General features: G+C 35.6%; 1 protein-coding gene across 1 annotated transcript in view; it reads left to right on the forward strand.

Moving 5' to 3' along the window:
• Positions 1–690: 690 nt before the first annotated feature.
• SHISA3 (shisa family member 3) overlaps positions 691–17,013 on the forward strand; it is a 47,567-nt gene continuing 31,244 nt past the window's right edge. Inside the window, exons 1-3 of the mRNA XM_001373039.4 lie at positions 691–1,032; positions 9,919–10,054; positions 14,552–14,703. The gene's annotated coding sequence lies outside the window, so the exon portion shown is untranslated. The remainder of the gene's footprint in view (positions 1,033–9,918; positions 10,055–14,551; positions 14,704–17,013) is intronic.

Consider the following 17,013-nt stretch of genomic DNA (forward strand, 5'->3'; position numbering starts at 1 on the left):
CATACACATATACATGTGCACACACACAAGACTAAGAATTCCTCTTCTACATGAAGCCTTTTCTTTGTTAGTATTCTTCACAGTCAACTTTTGTTGTCATTCAATCATTTCAGGCAGGTCTAACCATCTGTGACCCTATTGGGGATTTTCTTGGCAAAGATATAGAGTGGTTTATCAGTTCTCTCTCTAGCTCATTTTACAGATAAGGAAACTGAGGCAAATAGGATTAAGTGACTTTCCCAGGATCACTCAGATAGTAAATGTCAGAGGCCAAATTTGAACTCGCGAAGATGAATCTTCCTGATCCCAGGCTTGGCTCTCTATCCACTCCACCACCTAACTGCCCTCATCCTAACTTCATTTTTTTGGTATTTATTATATGCATATATTTTCAACCCTGATAAAATGTAAGCATTTTGAGAATAGGGACTGATTCACTTGAAAAATATTTGCTTCCCCAGCATCTGCCATAATGCATGTCACATAGTAAGTCCTTCATAAATGCTTGTTGATTATTTGATTGCTATTGGATTTCATGGACTTCTTTGTTGAACAGATAAAACTTAAAACTCTGAAATGTGACATCTGAGTTATTTCAAACAAATATTATGGGGCATAGAAAAATAAAGTGATTGTTGAATTGAAGATAGGTAACTATGTATTGTGGATAATGTGTGTTTTTCAGAAGAACAGAAACATTTCTGCAGAACCAGGAAACATTTCCATCACTGTGGAATGAATGGTTTTCTTGAGAGACACACTTGTGATACCATATGCTCTTTACATGAAAGGAGATAAAACTCCTGAGAAAATACTGAACTACAACATTGCCTATCGGCCTAATTTCCAAGAGGAGAAGGGAATTCCATAAATGGTTTGATGACTACCAGAAAGATGTCAGAAGACACGAAATAAGGACTTTTGGAATGGAGGATAAGAGATCTCCCTGGAGCTCCAGATGTATGTAGAACCAGCCCCCAAATATATCCTTTGATTCCCAGCCTGTTCAGCCCTAGAGATTGCTAAGAGCAGGTGAGATCATTCTCTTTCATTTGATGAATTGAGGTTTTACTTCTTTGTTCTATTCTAATCTGTTTAATTTTCTCGATTTCTATTTACTATTTACATGGATGCAGTAGCGTGCTAGCTATTCATGATGGCCTTTTGTCCTTTTGTCTATAGAGCCAGTATTTGGTGAAAGGCTGCTGCTAAGCTGGCAATAGTAAGCTAATTACCACCAATCCTTTGAGTTATCATGGAAAACAGCATTTATCTTTGATCCCAAATATTTATCCCTTACTGTTGTGTGGTCATGTTTGACTCTGTGTTTGTTCATGGGGTTTTCTTGGCAAAGATACTGGAGTGGTTTACCATTTTCTACTCTAGTGTGTCCCCATTTTACAGATGAGTAAATTCAGTTAAGTGACTTGTCCAGGGTCACAAAGCTATTAAATGTCTGAGGTTGGATTTGAACTTAGATCTTCTAATTCTAAGTGTCATACTCTATCCACTGTAGTATTGAGTTGCTCTATTTTACCCCTAGACTATTCATATTTTGAGGTATGGTAGTTTGATGTATTTCTAACCTAATAGTCTTCTTGGAGATAGACAAGCAAAAAAAGCAAATGCTGCTCTCCACATATACCCCCCAAAATAAAAAAAAAATGGAAATTGTCCCTTGGATAGGAGTACAATAGACAACAGGTCAGATATTTATCAATACGTGAAGCAGCTGCACACACATATATACATATATATTATTTACTTTGAGAGTAAATGACAGATATAGAATTTGAATAGAAGACTCTGAATTCCCACAATGGCTGTCCTGCCAATACAGGACCACAGAAAGCCAGGCAGAGGGACTTATTAGTCTATAATTAGCCTACCCTGCTTTATGGAATTAGTTCAATTCTTGCTTGGACCAGACCCACCAGAATCTTTCCATTCAGAAAATAACGAAAGTTGGCATGATGAAAAGAACAACTTTTAATAGACATAATGGGTGGTCAGGAAGTTGGCTAAGGCTACATATTTGCTGATTTTAATGCCAGTTTCACCTGTAACATTTCCTATTCCCTCCACCCCATTTTGAAATTTCACACATGTGGCACATATTCTACACCTTGTGAAAAAGGAATGATTGAAATTAGGAAAATGAAATTCTGTAATCTGTGGTCATATTGAAAATTTCTATTACCTTTGGAAGCCATGAAAGTTCCTGGAGGGAAGGCAGCATTTTTTTTCACTTTAAACATTATTTTATTTGGTCATTTCCAAACATTATTCATTGGAAACAAAGATCATTTTCTTTTCCTCCCCCCCCCTCCTTCCCACCACCTCTCCCATAGCCGACACACAATTCCACTATCACATGTGTTCTTGGTTCGAACCCATTTCCATGTTGTTGGTATTTGCATTAGAGTGTTCGTTTAGAGTCTCTCCTCAGTCATATCCCCTCCACCCCTGTAGTCAAGCAGTTGCTTTTCCTCAGTGTTTTTACTCCCATAGTTTATCCTCTGCTTGTGGATAGTGTTTTTTAGATCCCTGCAGATTGTTCAGGGACATTGCATTGACACTAATGGAGAAGTCCATTACGTTCGATTGTACCATAGTGTATCAGTCTCTGTGTATAATGTTTTCCTGGTTCTGCTCCTTTCGCTCTGCATCACTTCCTGGAGGCCGTTCCAGTTTCCATGGAATTCCTCTACTTTATTATTCCTTTCAGCACAATAGTATTCCATCACCAACATATACCACAATTTGTTCAGCCATTCCCCAATTGAAGGGCATCCCCTCATTTTCCAATTTTTTGGCCAACACAAAGAGTACAGCTATGAATATTCTTGTACAGGTCTTTTTACTTATTGTCTCTTTGGGGTATAAACCCAGCAGTGCTATAGTTGGATCAAAGGGCAGACAGTCTTTTATCACCCTTTGGGCATAGTTCCAAATTGCCCTCCAGAATGGTTGGATCAATTCACAACTCCACCAGCAATGAATTAATGTCCCTACTTTGCCACATCCCCTCCAGCATTCATTACTTTCCTTTGCTGTCATGTTAGCCAATCTGCTAGGTGTGAGGTGATACCTCAGAGTTGTTTTGATTTGCATCTCTCTGATTATAAGAGATGTAGAGCACTTTTTCATGTGCTTATTAATAGTTTTGATTTCTTTGGCTGAGAACTGCCTGTTCAGGTCCCTTGCCCATTTATCAATTGGAGAATGGCTTGATTTTTTGTACAATTGATGTAGCTCTTTGTAAATCTGAGTAATTAAACCTTTGTCAGAGGTTTTTATGAAGATTGTTTCCCAATTTGTTGCTTCCCTTCTGATTTTGGTTACATTGGTTTTGGGACCTGTGAGCCATCCCTTTGGTGGTTTCATTCCACTTTCTTTTTTTGGTCTGGGGTCTGGGTGATATGGGCGGGTTTTCTGTGAATTTAGGTTGCCTCAGACTAGTTCTTCCCAGCCTCTGAGGTTTCTTAGAGTGTGGGTTCCTGTGTTCAGCCCAACTTCCCAGGCGATCAGCGCAGCCCGCCCAGGTGTTCAGCTCCTCCCAGGTACTTAGCGCAACCACCCTGGAGTTCAGCTCCTCAACCCCCTGTGATCAGCGCAGGATTCTCCCATGAAACCGCCCTGAGAAGTCATTTCCTTGCAGTTTTTAGATCCCAAGGACCCTGGTGTGCCCCCCCCCACCCCCCAGACAGAGACGCTCCTCACTCACTCGCTGTCCCAGTGAGCGCTCTGATAGCTTACTCTGGTTTGGTGGGGGGGGAGGGGGAAGGAAGGCTTAGTTCACGTTTTTGTGTGAGTTTTCCTCCTCCTTATAGAGTGGGAATGTTCAAACCCCACGTACCTTTGTTTCTATGGGGTACTGGAGAGTCCCTCCATTCTTCCAAAGGTGACTTTTATGCTCTTTTGAGGTAGTCTATTTTGTTCGGTGCCGGGGAGGGGAAGCAATTCGCGTCTAGATTGCAGCCATGTTTACCCGGAAGTCAAGGCACCATTTTTTAATGTGTTTTGGCAGAGTGCTCAAAATGAATGTTTGTCTCTCTATGTCTTTCTGTATGCATTTAGTATTGCTCTAGAAACAAATTAATTTTGATACAATTTGGTATTGGTGAAAAGGATAATGGGAAGATAGAGAAGAGACAGGAAAGCACAAACAACATATTTCAAGACAAGAATTAGAGATATGAGGTACCAAAAATATCTAGTAGTATGATTGTTCACAGAGCAGAACAAGAATAGAAAAAATGCACGGCCATTTCTAGAAAATATCATGTAAGTATTTTTGCTTTCCCTCCACAGGCTAGTCAGTAAAATAGTGATAGGATCAGACTTATTTAGAACTCATAGTTTTTTTTTTCCATTTTTGAAACATATTTCTGATACTAATTTTTATAGGAAAAAGTTAGTAGAACATGATGTTAAATGAATATTAATGAAAAGTCAACTAACAATGGGAAAATGATGTCAAATTAACTTCTTTGGGCTATGGGAAAATAAGTCCTTAAATGTCCTATTGGTGGAGCTATGAACTAGTCCAACTATTCTGGACTAATTTGGAATCTGACCAAAAAGTTATTAAACTGGGCATTCTTTCAACTCAGGGATACCACTAGTAGGTTTATATCCCAAAGAGATCAAAGAAAGAAGAAAAGGACTTATATGCACAAAAATATTTATAGCAGCTCTTTTTGGGCTGAAAAAGAATTGGAAATTGGGGGGGTGGCATGAGGAATGACTATCAGTTGGGGGAATGGCTTACCAAGTTGGTGATATAATTGATAAGTACTAGGGCAAAATGTAAGACAGGTTGGCTTAACCTTGGTGAATATTTAGTATTCTGAGCAACATTCTATCTATAGAATGAAACGGGTCATCAAAATGAAGACTGATTTTTGGGGTTTTGCCAATCATCAAAACTCCTCCAAGGTGAATATCATGAGAATGAAAAATGCAGAGGGAAATATTGCCTCTAATCTTTCTGCTTTCTTAAGAATTTTTTTCCTTTCCAACATTGAATTAAATTATACTCAATCTAATTGTTGATCCAAGAAATGAAGTTGAAGAGGGAGATAGTATGTTAGGCTTTTCTCACTAAAACTAACTGAAATTAAACAGGAAAAGTCACGATGGAAACTCTCTGTAGGGGTGAGATTCAAAAGGAATTTCCAGTTTCTATTTTGGACATTAAATGCTTGTGCTGTGGCTCTAATTGCCTACAATTTTGCATACAAAAGTACTCTATTCTCTGGAATCACTGGGAAAGTTTTGGCATGGGAATATGATAAGATATTATTGTAAGAAATGGTTTCAGGGAAAAAAAAAACCTCAGAAGACTTGAATGAACTGAGGCAAAATGAAGTGAGCAGAACCAGGATAACACTTTATACAATAACAATACTATTATAAAGATAATCAACTTGGAAGATTCAAGATTTCTGATCAATACAATTGCCCACCACAGTTTGAAAGGACTCGTACTAAAACATGTTATACCTACTTTTAGACAGAGAGTTAATGAATTGAGTGCAAATTCAACCATATTTTCTTTTTCTTTCTTTTTCATTTGGACATGGCTAATGTAGGAATTTGTTTTGCATAACTATAAATATTTGTAATGGATTTTGTTTTTATCTTCTTAACGAGCAAACGAGGGGAAAAAAGGAGGGAGAGAATTCAGAACTGAAAATAAAATAAAATTGAATTAAAATATATTGTTCTAACCTCAAACACTTAACTTCTTTTTAACTACTTGGTTTTCCCCTTAGGGATCAGTTGGAACTCTAATATCCATTGAGGAGTACTGTTTAAGAATAGAAGCCGCTATCATCATTAGGAAGCATAGTGGGACAGCCAATAACATTTCTAGACATCAAATCAAATTGAAAACTCATGTAAGAAAGGCTTATTCCAGACGGAAATATTTTTATAACACTTCATTGTGCCCAAAAAGGATCATAGAGGCCTAATTAGGCCTGGAGAGGCCTACAAAAAGCTTGTTTCTAAGACCTTTGAATTTATAGACTGAAAACTATAGGCTACTGTATATTTTAATATATGCAGGGAGACAATTAAGATAGTTCTAGTTATGGTTTTGGAAATTAATCTGGGCAACGTTCAATAGCACAGAACGACCTTTTTCTGTGGGAAACCAGACCAATGTGGCATTTTGGGAAACATTTCACTTCATGTAGTGGATGCAGAAAACCAGCCATATGAAAGTATTCAATAAATGAGAATAAAGTTGTGTAAAATTGTGAGATTCTCAGGAGAGGAGCAAAAGCTCGTAAAACCAAATTTTCTACAAAGACTGCCCCTTCAACACTTTTCAGCTAAGGCATTCTTGGAGGGAAAAAAATGGGTCCTAATTAAAGTGAGATCTTGTTAAAATCGTACTTTCAACTAACAGCCAATCCAATTACATTCTCAGGAAGGCAGCGAAGCTTACTATTTTAATTTTTATTCTTTAATTTTCAGAAACAGAAGGCTAGAACTTTAGAAATGGATCATCTAAATCAGTCCCTTTATTTTGTATTTTTAATAATGTAAACATATATAAATAAGAGATATTTTATTATAGATATAATAGATTTATTATGTTATTAATAGATATTTTATTATAGATATAATGGATTTAGTATATTATTAATAGATATAAAGAAACAGGTCTAGAAAAGTGACATAATTGATAAACCATAGGGAAAACTGTAAGACAGGTTGGTTTAACCTTGCTGAATATTTCATATGGTGAGCAACATTTCTAACTACAGGACAATCCAACTACAGATCTTCAGAATGAAGACTTTGGTTTTGGGGTTTTGTCAATCATCATGAATCCTCCAAGGTTAATGACATGAGAATGAAAAATGAAGGGAGAAAGATTGTCTCATACATTCTGTTCTTTCTTAAGAAGAACTCAAGGAAAATTTTAAATTCTGATAAGTTATATTCAGTCTTATTTCTGATCTGAAAAATGGAGATGAGGGGGATGATGATACATTAGGGATCTTCCTACTAAGCTGAACTGAAACTAACTGGAATAGTCATGATGGAAACTTTTTAGGTATGAGATTCAAAATGGAATTTCTAGTTGTGACTCTAATTGCCTTCAGTTTTGCTTATAAAAGTGCTCTTACACTTCTCTGGAGTCTATGGAAAATGGAGAAATCATGTCTAGTATAACTGGCTTATAGCATGACCCCCCCCCCAAAATAGACTAGAGTTCTGTTTTGAAGTGCAGAATAAAAAAATCTATTTGATATTTATGGAATTATGAAGGTTCACTCTGCCTCTGATCTGTACAACAAGATCTAGCATATTTGATAGAGTACAATTTAAAAATTCTTCTTAACTAATTAATTTGTTTCATTAACTAACTAATAAATTTGTTTATTTTTACAAACAATTTGAGAACATTTTACTGTGGAAAATAGTCTTCTCTCGTTATCCTTAGGGAACACCAAGATCTACAGTGGGGTCCTAGTTCATAGAATCCTAGAATCTCCTTTATTTATTGATTATGAATAATCTTCATATGAGATAAAAATAAACTTGATCATGGTCAAATGTAATGATGGCTTTTTAAAACCCTTTTAAATGCCTACGGGTCTATTTTATAAATGTGAGACATGCCCTTTATACAGAATTATTGAACAAAAACCCTGAGTGAATGTCAACTTCTTTATTTCACTTCTATAGCACATTTTAAATTTCAGAGCCTGGTTCTGCTATGCTAAGAGTTAAAACTAAGAGGACTTGTCACACTTTTCATGTGCTGCCCTTTTAATAAAAAGATAATTTACTGGCTGTAGTGACTAGAATATGCATTTTATATTATTTTCCAGTAATGGTGCTAAAATTGTTCCAATCCATCTACAATTTTATACTCTCCCTCTTTTTAAATAAGAGATATATTTTTGAGAGAGTTAGTTGGTTTAGTAATCAGAATCTGAGGCCAAAGATTTTTAGGAAAGCCAACTGGCTTTTTTTCAAAAATCCAAATCACTGCAGTGGCTTCATTAAAATTCCATGATCTCTTCTTATTGATTTATTTCTTGGCAGTACTATACCAGGCAGCCATAAAGAAGAGAAAAGAATCTGGCGTCAGAAGCTCTGAGTTCAAATTTCAGTTGCCTGATGGGTTCCAATCATTTAACTCCATGTGTAAAATGGATGCTTTTTTAGGCCCCTTGCAATTCTAAATATTGTTATTTTATTCCACATTCTGAAATAAATATTATTTGTGTGACTTGCCTATAATGTATATATATGTAATATATAAGTGTATGCATATGTATATAAAAGATTGCTACTATTTTAAGCATCTTTTCTCAAAGGGATTTTTTTTTCTCAATCTGTCAGCAATTGGTCTCCAAATGGCACATCTGGATTTATTCTAAGATAAATATTAATCACCAAAAAGAAGTCAGCACAGTATGAAATATCAAAAAATTAGAAATGATTTCCAAAATTTTAAAAGAAATTCATACTTAAATGATATATTTTAATTATGATTATATTTTAACCTTTTGTAGAAAAATAAGAATGTCGGAAAGGATCATCTTATTTGATAGGCAGAATTCTAATCTTGGGGTTACTTCATTTTGGGGATTTAAATCATAAAACTTAGAGTCAGAAAGGAATTTAGAGACCTTCTGGTACAACCCCTTCATTTTATATATGATATTAAAACAAAATCCCTAAAGGTAAGTGACTTATCACAGGCCACACATGTTAAATAATGGGATTTGAACTCAGGTCCTCTCATTCCAACTTGAGATCTCTTCACAATCATTAATTATGGTTATGAAATCTAAAACTAATCTTAAGGCTAAGAAATCTTTATCAAGTCTACAGAAACTCAGCATAATGGTTCCAATATACAGAAGATCACTTAAATAGTCAGTGGGAGCACAAATATTTTTTGCTTCAAATATCAGCCACATCTCTAAAATAAGATCTTTTAGATTATTATAAATATGAATAATATGGAAACAGGATTTGAGTGACAATATATGTATAATCCAGTGGAATTTCTTGTCAGCTCCAGGAGTGGGGAGGGAAGAGGGGTGGGAAAAATCATGAATCATGGAAAAATATTATAAAAATAAATTAATAAAAAATAAAATAATATAAGATCTTTTAGAAAAGAATATCTAGATATAAATATATTTTTCTTTATGTGTATGAGCAAAGATAAATATTCATTCATATATGAATGTATATTTATATACCTATACATATGTATATAAACAAACATATAAATATACATACATACATACATACATACATAATCATGGACAGCTAGGTGACTCAGGTAGGTAGAGTACTGGGTTTGGAGTCAGGAAGTCTCATCTTCCTGAGTTCAAATCTGACCTTAGACACTAGCTGTATGACTGTGGGCAAAGTCACTTAACCTTTTTCCCCCCCTCAGTTTTCGTATCTGTAAAATGAGCTGGAAAAGGAAATGGTAATTAATTTAGTATCTTTGCTAAGAAAACTTCCAATGGGACCACAAAGAATTGTACATGACTGGAAATGATGGAACAGAAACACACATGCAGATACACACGTGTATATTCCTTTCTAAGAGATAGCATGTGTATACACACATGTAAAAACAGATACACATATATGACTTGAATCTGAGGCAAATACTTTCCCTGTGTATGAGCATCATACACATTTGCTCATAGAAACACATATGTTTGCACATACATATATACTTATATGTGTATGACTCAATATGATTTGTATATTTATTTCAAATCTAATCACCCCACCAAAATGAAATCTCTTAGAAAAGAATATTCTGATGTGCCTGCCTATATGTGGCACCCTGTGATCTGGAAAATCTGCATACAATTTTTGCCCATCCCTTCATACCAGGCTTTTTTTTCTTTTCAGAAAATGTAATATATATTAAAATCAATATGGTACCTCTTCAATGGTTTTGTCAATTGCCTGAGCAGCTGCTACCTGTAGTAAGTTCCAGGGAAGCTGTGATGTTTATATTTTGGAAGTAAACAATGGGAAATTTATGGTAAGTGTCTATAACTCATCCACTAAATCACATGATTCATGAGCCTCATTGGGCACTATATTAGGCAATGGGGTTTAGAAAATGACCAGATTCTAAATTAATTAATTAAATAAATAAATAAACTTAAAAAAAGAAAATGACCAGAAACTATTTAGTAATTGTATTTTGTAATAATTGTAATAATTTGTAATAATTGTAATTGGATAAATTTGCTATATTTATATTTCCTATATTTAAATAAGCGAAACCCTTATTTCACTCTTATTTCTGCCACTGACTAGATTTCCATCTTCTCTTATACATTTTCTGAGGGCCATATTAACTCTTCTTTCTAGCTGGCACCAGGGTTCTTCCTCTCTTTTGCTCTACCTAGAGTTTCTACATTTGAATGTGAGATGAAGGTGAGGACTGGTGCTATTTTTACCTTTCATTGTATCCTCAGGTCTCAGGGCAGCAACATGCCCTCAACAAGTCCTTAATAAATTCTTGTTGAGATGGAATACTGGTGGCCAAGAATAAAAGGAAGCAATCTAAAAAGATTGAACCGATCTTCCCCAAGAAACCCAGATTATGTGTCTGATAGAGCTCAGTTTCAGGAACTAATGGAATGTCTGAGGAATAAAATACGAGAGAGTCTCTAAACTAACTGTAAGCAGGATACCTGGGTTCTGTGTCTCTTCATGCTTAGCCCAAGCATTCCATCATGCCCACCCTAGTTTAGGGAGAGGGCATTAGGGATTAGTTTGTTGTTGATTTGCTATGACTTACCCTTATTACCACTTCGGGTTTTTTTCCCCAGTGAGTTATCATTTCACTCCCATGGATTGGTTTGATTTACAAGTGTTTTCCCAGATCACATTCTCGGTGGTGCTCTGCACCTGGTGTTTTCCTTGAGTTCCTCGCAATGATTGGTCTGCCGTGTTATCATTTCTCTAAGTGTTCTCATCTCTGGATGTCCCTGTGTGGTCAAGTAGAAGGCTTAGAGGAAGGGGAGTATCGTTTAGAGGAGATGAAATTAACCAGAAATGTACTTAGTTAACATCTAGGGGGAACCTACAGGTGTAGGGTTAGACCCAGAAAGCACTTTATGATGTCCCAAATGGAACAGAAAGATTTTCAAAAGGAGGAGGGTGGGGAAACAATTTAACATTCTAGCTTGAAAACCAAAGCCAGATCCTCATTTACATTTTTAGGAGAGGAATCCTAGTAGAATACAAAAGGACTGAAACCCATGTTTTAATCTTAATTCAAGCTAAGCTTGTATGGCATTAATAGGCAAGAGAGAATGGAAAACTAAGATCTTTTGTTCTAAGCATCTACCTCTAAATTTGGGGGGATAATTTGTAATGCCTGGGTCCATGCAGGTAAACCCGGAGAGGATCACAGGGTCATAAATTTAGAAATACAGAGAAAACTAAAGGATCACTGAGTGTGACTATCTCATTGTATAAGTGAGCCAGCTGAAGTCCAGAGATGGAAGCAACTTGTCCAATTTTAAACAGGGAGTAATTGACAAAGACAAGATTTGAAGCAGTGCCCTCTGATTCCAAATCTAGAGTGCTTCCCACCACACCATACTGTAACCCCTGAGGCTTAGTCAGAAGTGGCTTTTTCTTTTTTTTATCTCTTTCTTTCTTTCTTTTTTCTTTCTTTTATTTATTTATATTCTTTATTTTCTTTTCTCTATTTTTAATTTTTTCAATTACATGTGGAAACAATTTTTAAACAATTGTTTTCTAACATTTTGTCATTGAAATTTTCTACTCTTTCCCTCTCCTCTCCCTTCTCTGAGTTGATAAATAATCTGATTTTAGGTTATTCCAATGCTGTCATGCAATACATATTTCCACATTTCTTATGTCATGAAAGAAGACATATAAAGCACATGCAAGAAAAAATTCTTGAAGGAAATAAGGTAGAAAATGGTAGGGTTCAGTCTCTATTCAGACTCTCATAGTTCTTTCAACTTTTTTTTTTCATTGTGAGTCTCATGGGGTTGTAGTGGATCTTTGCATTGTTTATAATAGTTTAGTCCTTCAAAGTTGATCATTGTACAGTATTTCTGTTCTTTTATACCATCTTCTCTTGGTTCTGCTCACTTTGCTTTGCATTAGTTCATGTAAGTCTTTCCACATTTTTCTGAAATCATCCTGTTCATTTCTTATTGCACAATAATATTCCATTACAACCATATATCACAGTTTGTTCAGCATTCCCCAAATAATAGGCATCTCCTTCATTTCCTTCGCCACTACAAAAAGAGCTGCTATATTTTGTATGCATACATTATTTTCCTTTTCCTTTGATTTCTGTAGGAGACAGACCTAGTAGTGGTATTGCTGGGTCAAAGGGTATACACAGTTTTATGACCTTTTTGGTATGGTTCCAGATCATTCTCCAGAATGATTGTATTAGTCCACAGCTCTATCAACAGTGTATTTAGTGGCCCAATTTTCCTACATTCCCTCCAGCATTTATCATTTTTCTCTCTCTTTTTTTTTAGCCTATTTGACTGTCACCTAGCTATCCCTATGCCATGTATTCTTATAAATTTGACTAATTTAACTATACATTTGAGAAATAAGACCTTTGTGAGACACTTACCATAAAATTTGTTCCCCTAGTTGTTTCCTTTTTAATATCGGTTGCATTGGTTTTGTTTGTACAAAATCTTTTAAATTTAATGTAATCAAAATTATCCATTTTATTTGTGATAACATTCTCTACATTTTATTTGGTTATAAATTCTTCCCTTATCAATAGATCTCACAGTTACTATATTCTGTGTTCCCCTAATTTGTTTGTGGTATTATCCTTTATTTCTAGATCATGTGTCCATTTTGATTTTACCTTTGTATATGGTACAAGATGTTGATCTATGCCTAGTTTCTGCCATATTATTTTCCAGTTTCGCCAGTAGGTTTTTTTTTTTTGGTCAAATAATAGATTCTTCTCTTAAAAATTTGGATCTTTTGGCTTAACAATTTACTATGATCATTTACTTCTATGTGCTGATTACCTAATCTATTCCATTGATTCCAGAATTGGGTTTTTCTATTAAGACACTACAGTCTACTTTTGGGAAAGCCACCTTGCTGGAAATATATTCTACAGAATTCTACAGAATTCTCAGGACAGACTCACAATTAGACTATTTGTCATAATGTAATACTGAGATTTATGATCTCTCAATTTATCTAGGCTTGTCTTTAGATAGCATCACATACTTGAACTTATACTTGAACAGTATTTCTAGCTTGGTAGAACCTGCTAGAATTTGTATTCCATTGGGACAGCCTTCAGTAGCCCAGGGACACCTCCAAGAAAACATAAGGCATTTGAGGATTTTATACATAAAATTTACTGCATAAAATAGTCCAGGGCTCAGTTAAATGGTTTTTAGAGAATTTAATATTTGCTCTAATTCTTCATGACCCCATTTGGAGTATTCATGGCAAAAATAGTGGAGTCGGTTGCCTTTTTAAAAATCTAATTTCTTTTACAGATGAGGAAACTGAGGCAAAGAGGATTAAGTGACTTGCCCAGGGTCCCATGACTAGTCAGTGTCTATTGTCAGATTTGAACTCAGGAAGATGAATCTTTATGATTCTAGGTCTGGTGCTCTATTCACTGTGTCACCTTGTCTAGCCCTTTACAGGCTTTTCAGAGTAGTTGAAAGAACAATGGTGTAAGAAGCAGGAGACCTGGTCTCTGTTCTTAGCTCTACTACACACATAGTCAAGTCACGTAATCTCTAGAAACCTCATTTTCCTCACTTGCTAAGTAGGGGCAGGATTTGGAGAAGAGAAGAAGAAAGGATCTTTGCAAGTCTTTCCAGATTAAAATGGTCAGTTCTCTGACTTGCCTTATATCACATCCAAGACTAATGGAAATATTAACCTCAGAAGCCATTTTCCTGATTCTTTGTCCAAATATTTTTCTGCTAGGAGCTGTGATACAATGCCATAAACTCTCTGATCCTTAATCAAGTTGGTGAAGGAAACCAATATGGGAACCATTTGTGAAAAGATCTAAAGTTAAAATACACTGGACGAATGAATAAAATTGATTTAGCATTTATCATGTGCAAACACTGGAAATATAAATAGAAAAGTAGAATGGTCCCTCTCTCAAGAAGTTCATATTCTTATAGTAGAGACAACATTTATGGAAGTCTTCAGTTGCAAGTCAAATGGATAAGTTCCGTGGTCCTTAGAGAGCTGTGTTAAAGCAGGAATTTGTGTTATTTCCACAGATTAAATCATATCAGTTTACGATGTTGAACCATTTGACAGTTCTAAGGACTTTGGTGGCAAGAATTGTCTTTTCTTGATCTTCAGTAGCTGTGGCTGTAGCACCTGCAGGAGCAATTGCCAGACTGCCTCTTCCCAGGATAATATCCAAAGGGCACTCAGTAACCTAGATGCATTGCTAATCTTAAAATATACTGTCTTAAATGTAAAAAAGTTTTCTTTTGCTTTGTGGATATTGTTTCAGTAAGAAGAATAGAGCTCCTAATCTTTGATGTCAATGAGTTCAACTCCTAGAGATGGAATAGATGGAGAAACTGAGTCCCAGAAATGTGAAGTGATTGGCTATATAGATGGAGAAACTGAGTTCCAGAAATGTGAAGTGATTGGCTCAGTGTGGTAAGTAACAAAGTGAAGATTTGAGCTGAGGTCCTCTGATTCCAAGTCTATGGTCCTTTCCATTGCATCATGCTTTCTCTCCAATGTAAGCTATTATTATGATTGACTCAATTAGCTCCCCTATTATTTTTAAAATAACTTTTTTTCCATGATGGACACATCCCTGTTCTAGGCACAGGATGACAGAGAACATGAGAAGTTCAGTCTGTGCCCTTTAGAAATTCACAAACTGAAGGAAGAGAGGCTATGTTAACAAATTCAGTCTTCTTAAAAATGAACAATATTTACAAATTTTAGTCTCCTTTTCCTACCTTTTGAAAGCAACCAGTTATAGAGTAATTGATGCAGCTGTTTTAGCCAAACAGCCCAAAGAAGTCAGTTCCTTTCATATGGACTCAAGGTTACTTTCCTTTCTTCTTTGTTAAGGTGGCTTATGGCAGTGGCTCCATGGGATCAGGACATCGAGCCTCCTATTGTTTTATTTGTTCAGGATGGGAGGAAGTTTATGACCATACACATGTCAGAGAGCAATGACATAAAATAGACAGGTTTCTAGCACCCTACAGCTTTTAACTGACTCATTTCTGGATCTAAGCCAGTGTCTATGTTCATATTTCAAGCATTCATCTGAAGGATGCTACTGCCTTGCTCACTCAGGTTCATTCTTAGGCTTGCTTTGGCCATGTAGTTCTGAAATGAGGTTGGTGAGCAGGTTCCTCCTAGATGTGACTCTAGTGCCCTTAGAAATATATTCTAATCTCCTTGGCGTGCACACTCCTTCAAAGCACTCCTCTGCATACACCAGAAGCTCAGGGAGTTGCTCTTCGTACGGAGTTCTCTACCCCCCACCGTCCCCAATAATTATACTTTGTCAGAGATTGCACTAAAAGCAGGACTGGTAGGTCACTTACAAGGGTAACTCATAAGAGATGGTGATTGCAGCCTCAGAAATTAATTAGAAATTACTTCTCTTTCTCTGGTTCTTTCCATCTCTTCTTTTATATTTTTTTTGTTTCAGAAGCCCTAATGAAAATTCATTAGGAGACATTTTCAAAAGAACAAAAGCTATAAGAAAGAAAAGAAAAATGTGAATAGGAAACTAAGAGAAGAAAAAGTATGAGAAAATGGGAAATAGAAAAAAAGAATGTGAAAAGAGTTATTGCCTTTTATCTTTTAGAAACAGAAGAAAACATAGCTCTCTAAAAATGCTGGATGGAGATGCCCCAATCTGTTCCCATTTTTATTTTTTTCTTAAAGTGAACAATGAAACCCTCATATTAACAAGCTAATCTTAATAATAATTATGAAATAAATCCCAGTGAGTATAACTTTCCCCTTCCCTTAAACCACAAAGTCAATTTACATCTCAACTCAGCCTTCTATTGCCATTTCAGAAACAAGTCACCCACATATATTCATACATATACATATATACACATATAAATATATATATCTATTTATAATATGTTTTTGAGCAAGAGAAATTGTCTTTCCAATGGGGTTGAAATGTAATTTCACATTTATGTACATTCTGATTCCATATGTAGACATAAATTTTCTAGGATTCTTATTTATACCATTAACTTATAGCCCAGACAATTCTGATGGAAAAAAAAGAGAGATGTTCAGAAAAAAGAAATATTTTTGTTGTGTACTTCAGGAAAGGCTTAAAGGGGGTGACCATAAAAGACTACAGATCATATCATCTCATACCTATCAAAAATGACAAAAGGGCCAAATTGCAAATGTTGGAGGGGATGTGGGAGAATGGGTACACTCATGCACTGTTGGTGGAATTGTGAACTGATCCAACCACTTTGGAGAGAGATTTGGAATTATAACAAACAAGTTATAAAACTGTGTAATCTCTTGAGACAGCAATACCACTATGAAGTTTATTTCTTAAGGTGATCAGGGAAAAAGGGAAACCTCCCCCCATATATTCTAAAATATTTATAGCAGCTCCCTTTGTGGTGGAAAAGAACTGGAAGCTGATGGGATGGTCATCAACTGGGGGTTAAACAAGCTGTGGCATATGATTGTGATGGAATACTACTGTGACACTTGGACATGATGAGTAGGTTAATTTGAAAAGAAAGATGTGGAAAGACCTTTGTAAAATTATGAAGAGTTTTGAAACAAGCAGAACCAAGGGAACATCATATACAGCAACATGAATATTGTTTGAAGAATAATTTGAGTATGCCCACTTCCAGAGAAAGAACTGATCAACAAAAAGTCAGACATAGTTTTATATTTTTATATGTACATATATGCTTATATATATGTAATTTTAATTTTTTCCTCAAA

This window comes from Monodelphis domestica, chromosome 6 (genome assembly GCF_027887165.1).
Source record: "Monodelphis domestica isolate mMonDom1 chromosome 6, mMonDom1.pri, whole genome shotgun sequence".
Lineage (NCBI taxonomy): Eukaryota > Metazoa > Chordata > Mammalia > Didelphimorphia > Didelphidae > Monodelphis > Monodelphis domestica.